Source organism: Mauremys reevesii, linkage group 9, assembly GCF_016161935.1.
Source record: "Mauremys reevesii isolate NIE-2019 linkage group 9, ASM1616193v1, whole genome shotgun sequence".
NCBI classification, from domain to species: Eukaryota; Metazoa; Chordata; order Testudines; family Geoemydidae; genus Mauremys; species Mauremys reevesii.
This window is the reverse complement of record NC_052631.1, coordinates 77,583,880-77,598,550: the sequence shown is the minus strand read 5'-3', so window position 1 is coordinate 77,598,550 and position 14,671 is coordinate 77,583,880. Positions and strand designations below refer to the sequence as shown.

Genomic DNA, 14,671 nt, shown 5'->3' with positions numbered 1-14,671 from the left:
CAGCTTCACATATGGTAGAATCTATAGTAAGGAGCCAGGGAATATGGTAATGTACAGTAAATTTTCCCCTTGCAGTCTGAATATGCACCCACCATTTGCAGATGATTCCTATCTGCTTAGGCAGTAAGAAAAATATTTCTATTCTGCCATATCAAGTTGTGGATTTTTGTTGATAGCAAGTTAATGTGGTTTAGAGAAGCCCTCACTAAGGATATGTCTCCACTGCAATCAGAGGTGTGACTGCAGCATGTGTAGACATGCACTAGCTAGATTAAAGCTATCTTAGGTAAGTACCACTAGCAGTGAAGCTGTGACAGCATGGGCTTCTGCACAGGCTGTATGAGCCCAACTGGGACCCTGGATATTTATGAGGGCAGCTAGCCCACACTTAAGATGGTAAGCCTTATCACACTGTTTTGGGGGTAACAGAAAACAAGCAGACATTTCACAATGAAATTAAGCATTACTTGAAAACGGGCCTACAGTCTGTGTTACATCAGATTTATAGGGTGTAACTCAAATCAAAAGATTTACACCAAGATATAGCTGGTTTAGAAGAGAGGGGAAATCAGGCTCAGTGTTTGTGGCACTTTATTGTGATTTTGAAAAGTGGTCTTGTTTCTGCATGAAAAGTACAAAATTTTTAATGGTCCAATTCTGAATTTCAGATGAAAATGAATTAATTTTTCAGACCTGGGACATTTTATGGAACATGGAAAATGTAGCAAATATTTTGTAACACATCCACAAATAAAATGTTGAAAAAAGTTAAGGAACATTTGTCACTTCTGAACAACTCAGATAGTCATTGGCTCTAATTCTGTAATTGGAGAATTGGTGGTGGGTCCCAATTAATTTAATGGGGCTTTTCACAGGTGGATCCCTCTGCAGGATCAGGATCTTATTTGTTTTCCAGAGCAGGCTGTATAATACTTTGTGTTCACCTTCACTCTTCCCTCATTTCTTCAGACCACACCCCCTTTTCTGGGCATTTGCAAAGATTTTTATCATCTTCAGGTTGGGGCCACTTTGCGCTGTGAGTTGTAACCAGTGGCAATATCCTAAGCAGCAGGAGACTGTAGCTTGTATGTAGAATGTAGAAGCAGCCATTCTAGCAAATAGCTCTGTCCTTATCAGCATGTCATCCAAGGGAGCATGTGGCCATAAACTGTTAATGCAAAAATATACAAAAGATTGTTGTAGACAACAGCAAAAACCATCTGTCCAATCAACAGACCTCTGGAGAATCCCACCTAATGCAATTCAGTCTAATATGATTACATTTGAGTGCACTTATATGATAGTTCTCTTACTTGCATCTAAAATGTAAGTTTTGTTGTCTAGTGCTGGCTGTGTTCTCTCGTCTAACATAATTTATGTCCATTTTAAAATTACATCTGTGTTGCAAAGCAAAGTGAGCACCAGAACAAAATAACTATTCTTATATTTGGTTTTAGGTCAGTTGGCAAAGATGTCAGTTCCGCAGCCAGCTCTTAGCAACATCTTTTCTTGAACTAACCATGCACTTTAGACTGACCAGGGTAGGATTTCGTCCTTCATCTCACGTATTCATCAGTTAATGTGACTCAATTTCCTCTTGAACTTGATGACTGAAGAAGCCAAGAAGAGATTGTCAGCAGCTCCCCAGAACATGTGGAAAGAGTGAATATCCAGAGGTTTGGATTCAAAATTGTTTGATTTAGAACTGGAAAATGTTTCACATTTCTCAAGTAAGTCTGAATCAATTTTAATAACACAGGAGAGAGGGAGAGAGAGAGGGGAGTTTTGTTTCCAAAACTGGTAAGAGCAACATGCCTCCTCCCATCACCCAGTCTGATCCATGGGTAGACAGCTGTGAATGATGACTTCTACATTTGTGCTTTTGAAAACCTCCTCCAGAGTGCACATGTAATATAAGGCACCGTACACAATCCTATTTAAGTAATGGAAATTTGTGTAGTGTCATGTTAATGCATAGGTCCCTGCTAGTCACTAAGCAGGAGCTGGATATTTGTCTTGGGCATTTGTCCTTGAGGTTTATTGTGCTAAGACAACTTGATCCTGGTGACATGTTACCACTCTCAGCTATTCCATATTATTAAACTGGCAATTTGCCTCTTATGTTTTTTTTCAAAGTGAAATAGACATTCCCCCCTCTATTTCTACAGCATCCCTGCCCCAGTCAGAAACACATGAACAATTGGTTCTGTCTTACAGTTACCCGCCATTCCCTAAGGAGAGGTATTGTTGCCAGTCCAGGTATTCATTAGATTTGCTTTCATAGTTTGACCCTATGTTGAATTGGGCTTAGTGCCACAAATGAGTGGAGAGATGCATGTTAACGGAGTCAGTGCTCACTCCTGCTGTCTCTCAGACAAGCCTCAGGGAGCTAGCTGTAATAAAGTGACACAGTTGGGCTGACTTTCAGCTGAACAGTTTGATAGGATGGAAAACCCTGTTGTCTTCTGCATCCTTTCGTGAACATGTAAGGAGTATAAAACCGTTTGCTCAATAAGGCCTATTTTTAACTTTATGTATAGTACACTGAACCCTCTCTAAAGCAACAACCTAAGACTAGTCAAAACTAGCTGCATAGCACAGATGATGCATTTATTTATCCATCCATCCATATATTTCCAATGTGGCTATCTCTGTAGTATTTGAATACTGAAGATCATTATACGAAGGTTAAAACAAAAATGTTCTGGGAACTTTGGGGCTGCTTTAAGGTGCTGGCTTAATGGGCACCAACTTTAGGGTATCGTCCCGACTAATGGTTGTATTCTATTACTCTAATCTTTGCTAATGCTGTTGCTTCTATGTAACGTAGGGGGCATCTCAAATCATTATAATCTTGTCTCCCTCACCAGATCAATATTGGTCTATCTTAGATATTTATACATTGACAGTCACTGTCCTATCGAGGAGCTGAGTATGAGCCCATGAGTCCTCCTTCCCTTCTGTGGTTACTGAGAACATGAGAATGAAATATGGATGAGTGCAGGAAGAAGCAGTTGCTCAGCTTAATTCACATGTGGAGAAATATTACAATTGTTTTTGTTTGTAGTTGTAGCAACTAGGGAACATTTAACATATTGAAATGCTTTCTTTGGGCCCTTTTTATTTTTTCCCCATACCAACTGCAATACTGAGTTACTAATTAATGCAGTAGTGATGTGGTAGTAGATTTAAGGAACTGTATTCCTGTTGTTATTCCTTAATAATTTTTGTAGGAACTATTTACGTTGAGGCTTTAGTTTGGCTCTAAATATGCCAAATGATCGAAACCAGGCAATGCAGGGATGGCTCATGGCAATGCTTCATGGACTCGCACATGATTTCACTTTTGGGAAGAGACAAGAACAAAATCTTACTTTCCAAATGAACGTAAATCATCTTGAATACGAACATTATGTAGTCTAAGGGCTAAGGATGATCCAGACCTCTGACAAGCTTTCACTGACTTTACCGTGAGCTTAGTTGAATAAAGAAAGAGTAAACACTGAGACAAAAGAGGCCTCCTATAGTGGTGCTGACATAGGATTGCCAACACTCCAGGATTGGCCTGGAGTCTCCCGGAATCAGCATCGATCTCCCGGTGACTATTGAAAGCAACCCAGGAGATTTTAATAGGCTATTTTAAGAAAATGACATTACAACATGTTGGGGGGAAAAAATCTCCCAGAATAGCTTCAGTCAGATTTGGCAACTCTGGCAGCGTGTGCATGTGCTATGAACATGTGTGTGTATGCACACTGCGAGGCTACAGCCCGCTTTGCAAGGTTTGTGTTTTAAGTTGGTTGCAACCCTGCAGGCACCTCCCTGCAGCCCAGCATGGCCCCAAGGCTGAGAAATGATTCTCTAGATATTCAGGGACTTTTTCTCTCTTAATATGGTCTCAGAGTTGAATGTACTCAGTCCCTTAAAACAAACAAGGAAGCAACAGCCTTCTGAGCCGTAAGACGCAGGAACAATTTTGGATCATGGCTCAGAATGAAAAAACTCCTTCATGAGTTTGATTTTTTTAGTATAGCTATATTATTGCTTCTGCTGTTGCCATATCCAAAGCCTGTACAGATTGAACAGCAACACAAATCTTGTATAAGGGCTTTAGGAACTATATTAAAACTTTATACTGCACCACAGTATCATGTATCCCATCTATGATATTATGGTGTGGTATAAAGATCTAATCAGCATAATCTTGGGATGGCAGCATTCCTTATAAATGTCAAAGCCATGATGGACTGTGCAGATCATTCCAAAGGAATGGTGATAAAACCTTCGCACCACACCATCCTGTATTTTGTATATGGCACATATGGTTCAGGAAAAAACGACTTTAGAAATGTTTAGAGCATTTTCAGATATTTTATTTGGACTCTTGTCTTTGCAGATCTTTGCCTTTAAAGCTAAGTGCCTTAGTTACCCTGAGTCCAGTTGTGCAGGGCTCTGGGATTGCCATAAAAACCTCTTAGAAATGACCTAAAATAACTGTTCTACTTTTTAAAATGTCACAATTAAAGGTCCTCTATCTAGAAGCAGTTGGGGGAAGGGAAGTCTGCAGCTCAGGTTTTGTCCTCCACTGGCATCACTCTGCAGGTCTATCTTGCTCTGGCATGAAGAGAGAAGTGAGGAGATAAGGGTTTTAATGTAAAAGAGCTAAGATATTTTTCAAATCTATTTGGAGACAGTCTTTGTACACCTCATAGAATCTGTAAAGGGCAAAACCATACTTTTTCTTGGCAGTTCACCCTCCAAATGACGCTGTTGAAGCATCTACGTACTTAATGACAGAGCAGCATCTTTGCTGTCTTCATGTGTCAATGACAGTACAGCACTGGGGCATGGAAGACAAAACTGCTAGAGTGGCAGACTAGTGGTTACTTTAAGACACAGGAATCTTTCTGGGGAATCCAGAAAAGCACATATGGGTTTGGAAGAGGATTCTGTGCTGTGTCAGTGCCCTGTAAGAGGCACATGAAGGGAGGAATATGAATTCAAGCAGAGAATGGGAGTTTGATTCGCATTGACCACAGTGAATAAGAGTATTGTAACAAGCAGTGGACAGCAATGGTATGTCTTGTGACCGCAATATCAAAAACATGCCTATGTCTAATGGTGAAGAGAAATTGTTTAAGGAAAACTCATGCCTGAGAAAATGCTACATCTCAGTTTCACCAAGGTCAGAGAAGACTGGCTTCATCATGTTAGCCTAGCCCAGGGATTGAACTAATATTTATCTCTGTTTTGTTCTCAGAAACTGGTGTAAACTCTTCATGCCAATTTTTGCTATTGCTCCTTATTCTCCGTTCCTCTTTGAATCTGCAGGTGTGAAGGGGAGTGGGTGGGCTGGTTGTTTAGGCACTGGAGTGGGATTCAGGAGCTCTGTGGTTAGGTTCCAGCTCTGCCATGGATTTTCTCTGTGACTTTGGGCAAATCATCTAATCTCCCTGTGCCTCAGTTACTCATTTATAAAATGGGGGAAATCCTTCTTCTTCCATCTCAGCCCTGTGTCCCTCTTAGCTATATTTAGGCTGTAACAACAACTATACACTGGCTGCATAATCAATTTACTGCAAGGCCAATCAGCCATGCTGTTGAATACCACTCTGATATACGTTTGGGGGAAGAAGGGTACCAAGAAGCTCTACTTTAAAAAAAATGCCCACAGGAACTCGTATGATTGTACTGCTCAGTGCAGTCAGAATTTGGGAATCCCTTAAACAGGGTGAGCACCTTCAGTGGCTCAGAGACCTTAGCTCTGCAAGGACTCCTTGTGCAGCACCTCATACCTGGGATTTGGGACTAGGGATTATGGCACTATAAAGATCAACCAGCTGCTCCCCTTGATAGGGGCAAAGCACAAGTGGCCTCTTTCCTGTCACTCCCTTTGGTGTAAATCCTTTCCAAAGAACTGCAGGAGCTTCTCCTTCTCCTGCTGCTTCCAGCTCCTCCTTCTTTCTTTTCCAGCTCCTTTGACAACACTCCATTTACCCTCCTGTTCTTGCCTGCTCAATATTGATGTCACCTGCCACGCACATGACTCCTGTTCATGGCCCAACACTCTGGGTCTGATATCTGGCTCTCCGTCTCATCATGATCCCCTAACACTTACCCTCAACTTCCATATTGACATCCTATCTGAGCCTTTCGCCTCTTGCCTCCTCACCCTCACCTCTTTATTTTACCTACCCTTCTGGGTCAACTCTCTCATTCACCAAAAGGCCACTCACTCAACCCTTGTCTTCACTAAACATAGTGCTTCTCCCATACTTCAGTCCCTGGATTCCCTCCCTCAAACTGCCAGCACTATCCCATTTCCTCTCCACCCACCCCTTATGTGAACTCCAATCCATCAATGTTCATGACTTCTTTGCCATATTCAGTTCACTCCTCCCTGCTCTGTCACCTCTCTCCTCTGTTACTGATTCCCTCCATTCCACTCTCTACCACCTGCAACTCTTTTGCCCCTTTCTCCCACTGCAGTGTCTGTCCCACCACCACCACCACCAATTCCCAACTCCCAGCCCACACTGCACCTTCTCCTCTACTCCTGCACCTCTGCTTCTCAGGTCCCACGAAGAAAGTCCTTTATCTCTATGGTGACCCGTCCCTATCTGAGAGGGTGGGGTCAGAGGGGGATGGGATCAGATCCAATACAGTGGGGTTATGGCTCTTGGGTAATCCTACACTGGCTTTAAGGCTGTTTTGTGCTGCTGGTGTGGCATAAAGCAGCCATAATTTTCAACCTTTTTTTCAAGCAAATTATGGCCACTCCACACGGGGCGCTTGTTTTGTGGCATGGGGAAGGATATAGGTAGGTAGCCCCTCCTTCCTCAGCACATCTGCTCGGTTGGCAGCAGCATGCTCAGTCAGGCAGCACTGGAGCAGTGAGGTTTTTCAGTCTCCATCCACCTCAGACTGAGCATTATGAGGTGTTTGAAGTGTTATCCATAGGCTAAGGATGGTTGCCTCTCTGGGCCAGATTTTTAGAGGTATTTAGGCACATAAAGATGCAGCTAGGCACTTTTGTAAATCCCCTTAGGCACCTATCTGCATCTGTACCTAAATATCTTTACAAATCTGGTCCTGTGCCTGTTTTGCATCCAACTCAGACACTGATGTTCCATTGCTCTCACAGTATCTGGTGAAGGTTGGAATCTGGATGAAATTCATCTGGTTTAAGCTCATGATGGCTCAGATGGAGGTGGTTTTTGTGGCAGTGGGGAGTACTCTGAGGAACTTAGAGAGGCCAATTATTATGCCTTTCTTGAGTCTGTATGTTCATTGCCTATGAAGGTGATTAGTAACCTTGGGTTATTATGGAATTTATCTCTGCTCTGTAGCAGACTATGCCCCTTAACAATGAGATTTCTCCTAGAGCCAGAGTACTGATAATCAGATCAATTTAGAAGGAAAATACTAAGGACGTGCCAACACCCACTACCAGGGAAAAGCCAAACTAAACAGGTATTTCTTTAAATGAGACCTACATGTAGCAAATGGTGCTGTGATGTATCTTCAGAAAGTGACTGCCTCTTATTATGTCTGATTAATCATCAGCTGGCATAAAGCTTGCATCCCTTTCTCTCTGATGTGGGCCTTACTATGATTATCCATGCCTTCCTCATCTTCAGGCTGTGGCCAACTTCGGACCATCCTTGAATGCCGCCTGGCAGCTTCCATTAGCACAGAATACAGCTACCGCTATTTTGGTAGGCATACAGATGAGAATTTATTACAGCTACACTCCAGGCTCTTTAGTGGCTGCCCTCACTTCTGAATGCTGATTTCCCACAATGCCTGAAACAGTTAGGACCCACTTCTTCCCCATAGTCTATTGATTGATAGGGAATCTGCTGTTGTTGCCCTCCTGGACTATACTTGCAGGAGCTGGGAGAAGGTTATTCTCAGATACATGCAGTAGCTATGGCAGTCACTCTCTGAAGATACATCAGAGTACCGTTTGCTACATTTAAGTCTCATTTAAAGAAATACCCCTTTGGTTTAGCTTTTCCCTGGTCGTGGGTGTTGGCACATCCTTAATATTTTCCTTCTAAGTTGATCTGGTTATCAATCCTCTGGCTCTAGGAGAAATCTCATTGTTAAGGGGCATAGTCTATGTATTTACTACCTCCTTTAGGAAAATGATGCATTTTTTGTTTTATTACATGCATTCATAATGCACTCACCACTATCACAGATGAGTGGCATTTAAAACTAAAGAATAATAATTGATTTGAGTTAACCAGGCCAGAGTACAGTTAATCTGGGCCTGAATTCACATCAGCCATTGCTAGTTTCAATTCTCCAAACATGCTCTCTTCGGGAATCATAAAGGATTCTGAAAGAACTATGGCTCCTTTTGTCTCTGTAATATGTCGGCTAGCCTGAAACAGGATGACCTTCCAGTTTCATTGCTGAATAATGAGGCAAAGAATGTGTTCAGTATGTTGACTAAACCAATCTCATCTGTAACAGATTTCCCATTCACGTGTATAAACGGCCAAAATGACTTTTTGCTGGATTGTTTATGTTTAACAGGAATGTCCGGCTCTATTATGTTTATCTGTTTAGCTATTTTTATTTTGTTTTCTCCTTATCACTTCTCTGCTATCCTTTATTTATCAGTTTATTTCCATCATTCTCCTTTTCAGATAACTTAAGATTTCTAATAACTTACTTTACCCAATTGTAGGTCCTTGGATTTCTACAATCCAGCAAACTATCTTCATTTTGGTAGTTACCACCTGCCATGCTCAGTAAGTGCACTGTCTCTAAGAATGTAACTTCAAAACTCAGTGCATAAAACACTTAGACTCAACATTATATATGGAGAGAGCTTTACAAATATGCCTCAGCATTTACATTTACATTGTGCCTATACACTGGATCCTGTAGTAGTGGCGCCTGATGTACCCACGTAGATGGAATATATGGGCCCACAGAGTCAAAGGTGTTAACATAACCCGTTCACTGTCTAACATTAAGCAGTTTTAAACAATGTCCGGAGTTTGGTATAGAGCAGGGCTGCCCAGAGGATTCAGGGGGCCTGGGGTCTTTGGTGGCGGGGGGCCCCCGCTTCGGCGGCAATATGGCGGCGGGGGGTCCTTCCGCTCCAGGACCCACCGCCTAAGTGCCCCGAAGAGCTGCGGCGGGGGCCCCCCACTGCTGAAGTACCACTGAAGACCCAGACCCCCCGCCGCCGAAGACCCGGAGCGGAAGAAGCTCCAGGGCCCACGAGGGTTTTCCGGGGTCCCCGGAGCGAGTGAAGGACCCCGCTCCAGGGGCCCCAAAAAACTCTCGTGGGGGCCCCTGCGGGGCCTGGGGCCAATTGCCCCCCCCCCCGGGCGGCCCTGGTATAGAGAGACATCAGGGTGTTTACTATCATGGCAAATACACCATTAAAAATCCTTTAAATCTTTTATTAAAGATACAGAAAAGGAGGAGGAAAAATAGTAAAAGCATTTGAAATGTAAAGTATTAAGAGTGGCTTTCATCCTTGTTCCCTTTCCCTTTAGCTGTAGAGACTCTTTAGAAGGAAAAAAAAAACAAAAACACTTGTTTGACAGTCTCCTAGAAGGTATTAAGGATGGTGATAAACCATCTTTTGGGGAAAAGAGAAGTTAGTTGAGATGGGCTGGAGCTGTTGTTGTTACAGTCCAGTCCCGTGTCAAGACAAATAGGAAACAAGACAAATAGGAAAAGAAGAGCAATGAGAAAAAATACAGCTTCTGTCTCTGGTGTTGACTCCCTCTTGCAGCCTCACAGTTGGAAAAACACAAGCTCACCACAAGCCACTCCAAGACCTGGCAAACTTCTACCAATATCAGACATTGTTTTTAGGTGCTTTTTTTTGGTCACAGGAAATGCTTCAAAATATGCAGTCTTGGCCAGCTAAGCCAGACTCGTATTAGACAGTAGGCAACAGAGGAGAGAGAGGAAAAAGAAGAAATAACGTGGGTAAGGAAAAGAACACAGGGTCAGGGGAGACATAAAGTCTCACATCCCAAGTAGTGTTTGGTATTCAGCCAGAGCCAGTGGAGGTGGCAATATCATCTGGGTCCCTCTCTTTTGCCCGGGCTAGTCAAGATGTCTGTCAGGATTAGGATCCCAGGAGATGGTGAGGGTGGTAGCTATGATGGCGAAGCTTGCTCAAATAGCCAATTTTTCTCCCAGAAAGAAGTGATGGGTGGAATAGTCCATCCTCTCATTAATTTCTTCACCAGCCAGGCCTAATTTCTGATACACCAATTTTGGTTTACTGATTTCTGATCCCACACTTCTCTGCTTCACCAGGCACGATCTTAACCACATCTGTGGCCTTTTTGTTTGGACTAAATTGGTCTGTCTCACTTTTGCATCTTTCCCCATCAACATTTGTTGTTATAGGTTATTGGGTCATTTTATAAACTTTCACTCATTTTTCACAGCTGAGCTCACAATTAGGATAAATGTGTAGGCCCAATTATCACCCCATGCATGGCTACTACATCACCTTCAGAGCACTTGTAGCGTGTCTTCCTTCTCCTGTGCAGGCCTAGTTGCCTGGGCATGTCTAGAGATGTGGAACTGTGACCCTCCGTGTCACCACCTTGGAGAGTCTGCTGCCAGTTGAGGTGCTAGACTCAAGCAGTGCTTGAACTCAGGGACCGCACTTCTGATTTCATACAATATTACAGTATCAAGCCATTAAAGTTAAACATGTGCATCCATTTTTGTAGACTCAGGGCCTTATAATCCTTTCTTAGGATGAAATTTACCCCTGCTCAAAGGGCCAGCCTAATCCCTATGCACCACTTAAATCCTATTTAAGCCCAGTTTTGAAGACTTTAGGGGTGAATTTCACGCCTATTGAATTTTAATCTCACTCTGCAGAATTGCCCATAAACCACAGAATTTGTTACATATACATGCTTCCCTGAGGCAAGCCCCACAACCTCACACTGTACTGACACAGCCCTCCCGTCCTACAAAAACAAACTATATGCAATTAAACAATTTAGTTGTGCTTTTTATTGTTTATTTGTGGTTGAGACCCAGAGCATCACTGTATTCATACCATACACACTATTGTAATAATCTTTGTGCAAAATATATCTTGAGGTATAATTTAAAAACTAATAACACACTGATCCTTAATGTGCTTGTGTAATGTATGAATGCATATTAAGAGCTATGGACATAAGCTGAAATTATGACTAAAATGTGTTCATCAGACAAGTCTGGGGGTGGGGAGAGGGTAAACTGGTTTCCCAAAGAACAAACTGATGCCTCTAGCCTGGTGTTGTCAAAGTTGATTGGCAATCACCCGTTAAGTGGCCATCTTTGGCAATGAAGGGGGGTAGGCACACATCCATCTGAATTTTAGCAAACAACCACATGGAATTTCTTTCAAACTGAGACTTGATGTCTCTGTCCTCACAGCTGGAACGAACTTTTCTAGGTGTAATCCTCAGGAAAATGCATTTGAAATGGTGACTGGACCATAAAAGTGAGGAGCAAAAACACCCCCAAGCTCTCTCTCCTGATCTGTCCCAGTGTCTCTCTTTCAGCTAAGATGACAAAGGAACCAGCCTTTTGACTTTGTGGGAATTCTTGAGGTGAAAATTTGATCAGCATTGTTGCTCAGAACCTGTGGTAAGGATTTTACCTTGAATCAAGTCTAGCTTGTTAAGCTTTAGCTACTAGGAAGTGTTTTATCTTTATTTCTCTTGTACCCATTTCTGACTTTAATACTTATACTTGTACTCACTTAAAATCTCTTTCTTTGTAGTTAAAGAAACTTGTTTTTTTTTTAAATAAAAATTAATCCAGTGCTGTGTTTAAACTGAACTATTGGTAACTCCAGTTAAAGTAGAAAACTGTTGAATATTGACCCTTTACAGGGGCAATGGACCTTTAATATCTGAACTGGCCAGGAAAGGGCTGGAGAGTGCAGAACACATGGTTTGGGGAAAATTTTGGGACTGGGAATATGTTGGGAATGAGTTGTTTGGAAAATCTCCAGTGCCATTAGTTCTAGAGACAGGCCAGAAGTAAAACATCCAGTGCATGCTGGTGCCCCTAAGATATTGTAATTACACTGAAGTACCACATTGGACTTCCCTCTCAGAAGGAACCCCTCTAGAAGGCTGTTCTTCTCCAAATGATGTCCTAGCAGCAGGCAATCAGTGCTTCTGCTGGTGAAATACCATTGTTGGAACTACTGCTTTTGAGGCAGAAGTTTTGGGACTAGTAAATAAAATAAATAAAAATCCTGGTAGTACCTGTGGTTCACAGATAGTGATACAGCTAACAACCTCACCTTATCTGTAGGGGCTCCAAAAAGCCTCCAATTGCTCGATAATTTCAGTTGGATATAGATTAGCGTTTCCTTTACCTCCTTCTTCAACTCATGCAATTTGCATGTCAACCATACACTTGGCATAGTACCTGTGCAACAAATTAATTTACACTACAAATCCACTTCTCCCATCTAGCCTTCTACCGCTGGAATCATTCTTTGGTGCACACTGCTCTGTACCTTTGCATCTGTACCTTAGACCACTACATTTTACCTATTTAAATCAGATTGCAAATTGCAAGATTATATACCCTCTTGATCAGTGCTTAAACATAGTGTGAACCATTTGTTTATATTTTTAAAGGCATTTACAGTTAGGTACACAGGAACCTTGCTAATTAGCTACATGTAAATGCAGAGGTGGATATACAGGTCAATGTTATAAATGATACACTCTTTCTTTTTGGTACACTTCCTTATATGCAGTGAGGTATATGCAATAATGCAACATTGTTATAGCCTAACAGAAAAGCTTGTTTTTGGTACAGACTCTATCCAGGTGTTCATCGAGATGTGGTCATCTATAGGTAACACCACAAGCAGATGCTGGAATTGTGTATGTATGTCAGATAGATAGAATGCAGTTTGTTGGGTGAAAAGCCATCCTATCAGATCAAATCCTGCTTGGGTGTGGTGCAATGTGGTTTTAGCTCTGGGCTGTTGCTACATGTCCGTGTCTTGGCTTAGGATGAATACACCAATAAGCCTGATTTGACAAGGGCAGCTTCCTGTGGGTCATGAATTGAATGGTACCTTTGGACAGCAGAGTGATTCGGGAGTTTTAGGAGTGCTCACTTTTCAAAAGCAGGGTATTTTTCACTCTGAGGAAGAATGTCCTTATTTGTCATCCACAGGAAACATCTCCCGCATATCTAGAGATGTGTCTGAACCAAAACCCTCCAAACTTTGGGTAAGTTCAGCTCCGGGTCTAAACCCTGCAGCAAGCTGAACTGACCCCCAGAGCCAGACAACTCCAAATGTGGAGAAAGTGCTGCTGTGCATCTGAACGAACTTTATAGCTCCAGTTTCGCTTTGTTTTGTGGCACCAAATCCATCTTTGCATTTTCTGCACATTCTTCTCTCACCATAGCACAGATCCATCTACAAGCTGCATACAGTTCTTACTGGCCCGTGGCTCATCTAGCTGCCGGACTCCGTTTACTACACTATCTATCCATCTCTTATCTACTTTTCTTCTTTACCTCCAGCTGCAGTTTTATGTTATTTCTCTACTTTACACAATGGCCCCCCTTTTAACAGGCTTCTCTGTTATTTGAAAAAGAGTTTGCAGTTTATTTTTTGATTAGACTGTCAATAAACCAGCAGGTCATAATCACACAGTGAAATGATGTGTACTTGAAAGCACTGTGATCACTCCCTTGTTCTGTGCGAGCTGTAATTCAATGCAAAACCCTCTGTCATTTTACATTTTCCAGTTCTTTCATTCATTCCGGCTTAGTAATTAAAAATGGCTGACAAATAAACACTCGGGATGATTTCCGAAATGTTCTGTATTTACTTGCAAGACCGGTACCATCTGTCATTGGCCCACTTAAGTGGTTTTGAAAGATTGTATACAGGTTCCTTTTACAATATATTTGAAGTTTGTAATCCTGCTTAAATACACAGAAATAGGAAGGATTAGCAAACGGCCGTGCTGAGGCCAAAAGAAGAGAGCACTAGAGGCAATCAAGGAACAACCTATCAGATTCATAAAATATATTGGAGGAAAAGTGGAAACCTGTCAACAAAAATAATATGTTATGGATCCTCAAGCCTTTCTGTTTATGCTAGAGGAAGCCTAAAATAATCTGTGGTTTTTGATGCTTGATTTAGTTTTCCACAAGCCTAATTAACACCAGATCAAGTTTGCTGCCACGATAATTTATTGCTGAGATTGACAAATACTTGCTGTTTATTTGTTTTCCATAAAGAATGACTGGAGTCAATGACAGTATGACACTCTTAATAATCTTGAAAACAATGTAGTAATAGTCATGTATTTAAACGCTGGTCCTTACAATAAAAAAAAAAAAACACCAACCCTGCAAATTAAGGCCCTGAGCCTCTACTCTTTAGCCACAAAAAAATTCCCATTGATTTAACTGCCTATGAAGTTAAGCTTAAAGTTAAACACGTGCTCAGGCGCTTTGCTGAACAGAGGCCCGAGACTCTCCACAACTGTTTCATATGAAATAATGACTTGCACAGATAGAGGAAACAGCCTAAAATGAATTCCATATGCATCAAGATGAGAATAGAGCCCTCACTGTGGATATTCAATATGAGAGAAATAGTGAGTCAAAATCATTCCTATTGCTT

General features: G+C 41.9%; 1 long non-coding RNA gene across 1 annotated transcript; it reads left to right on the top strand.

The window, feature by feature from the left end:
- Window positions 1-984: 984 nt before the first annotated feature.
- LOC120372538 lies at window positions 985-13,888 on the top strand. The gene is made up of 4 exons (XR_005585032.1): window positions 985-1,326; window positions 1,458-1,730; window positions 11,559-11,643; window positions 13,204-13,888. It is a non-coding gene; the product is annotated as an uncharacterized LOC120372538 (long non-coding RNA).
- The last annotated feature ends 783 nt before the right edge of the window (window positions 13,889-14,671 follow it).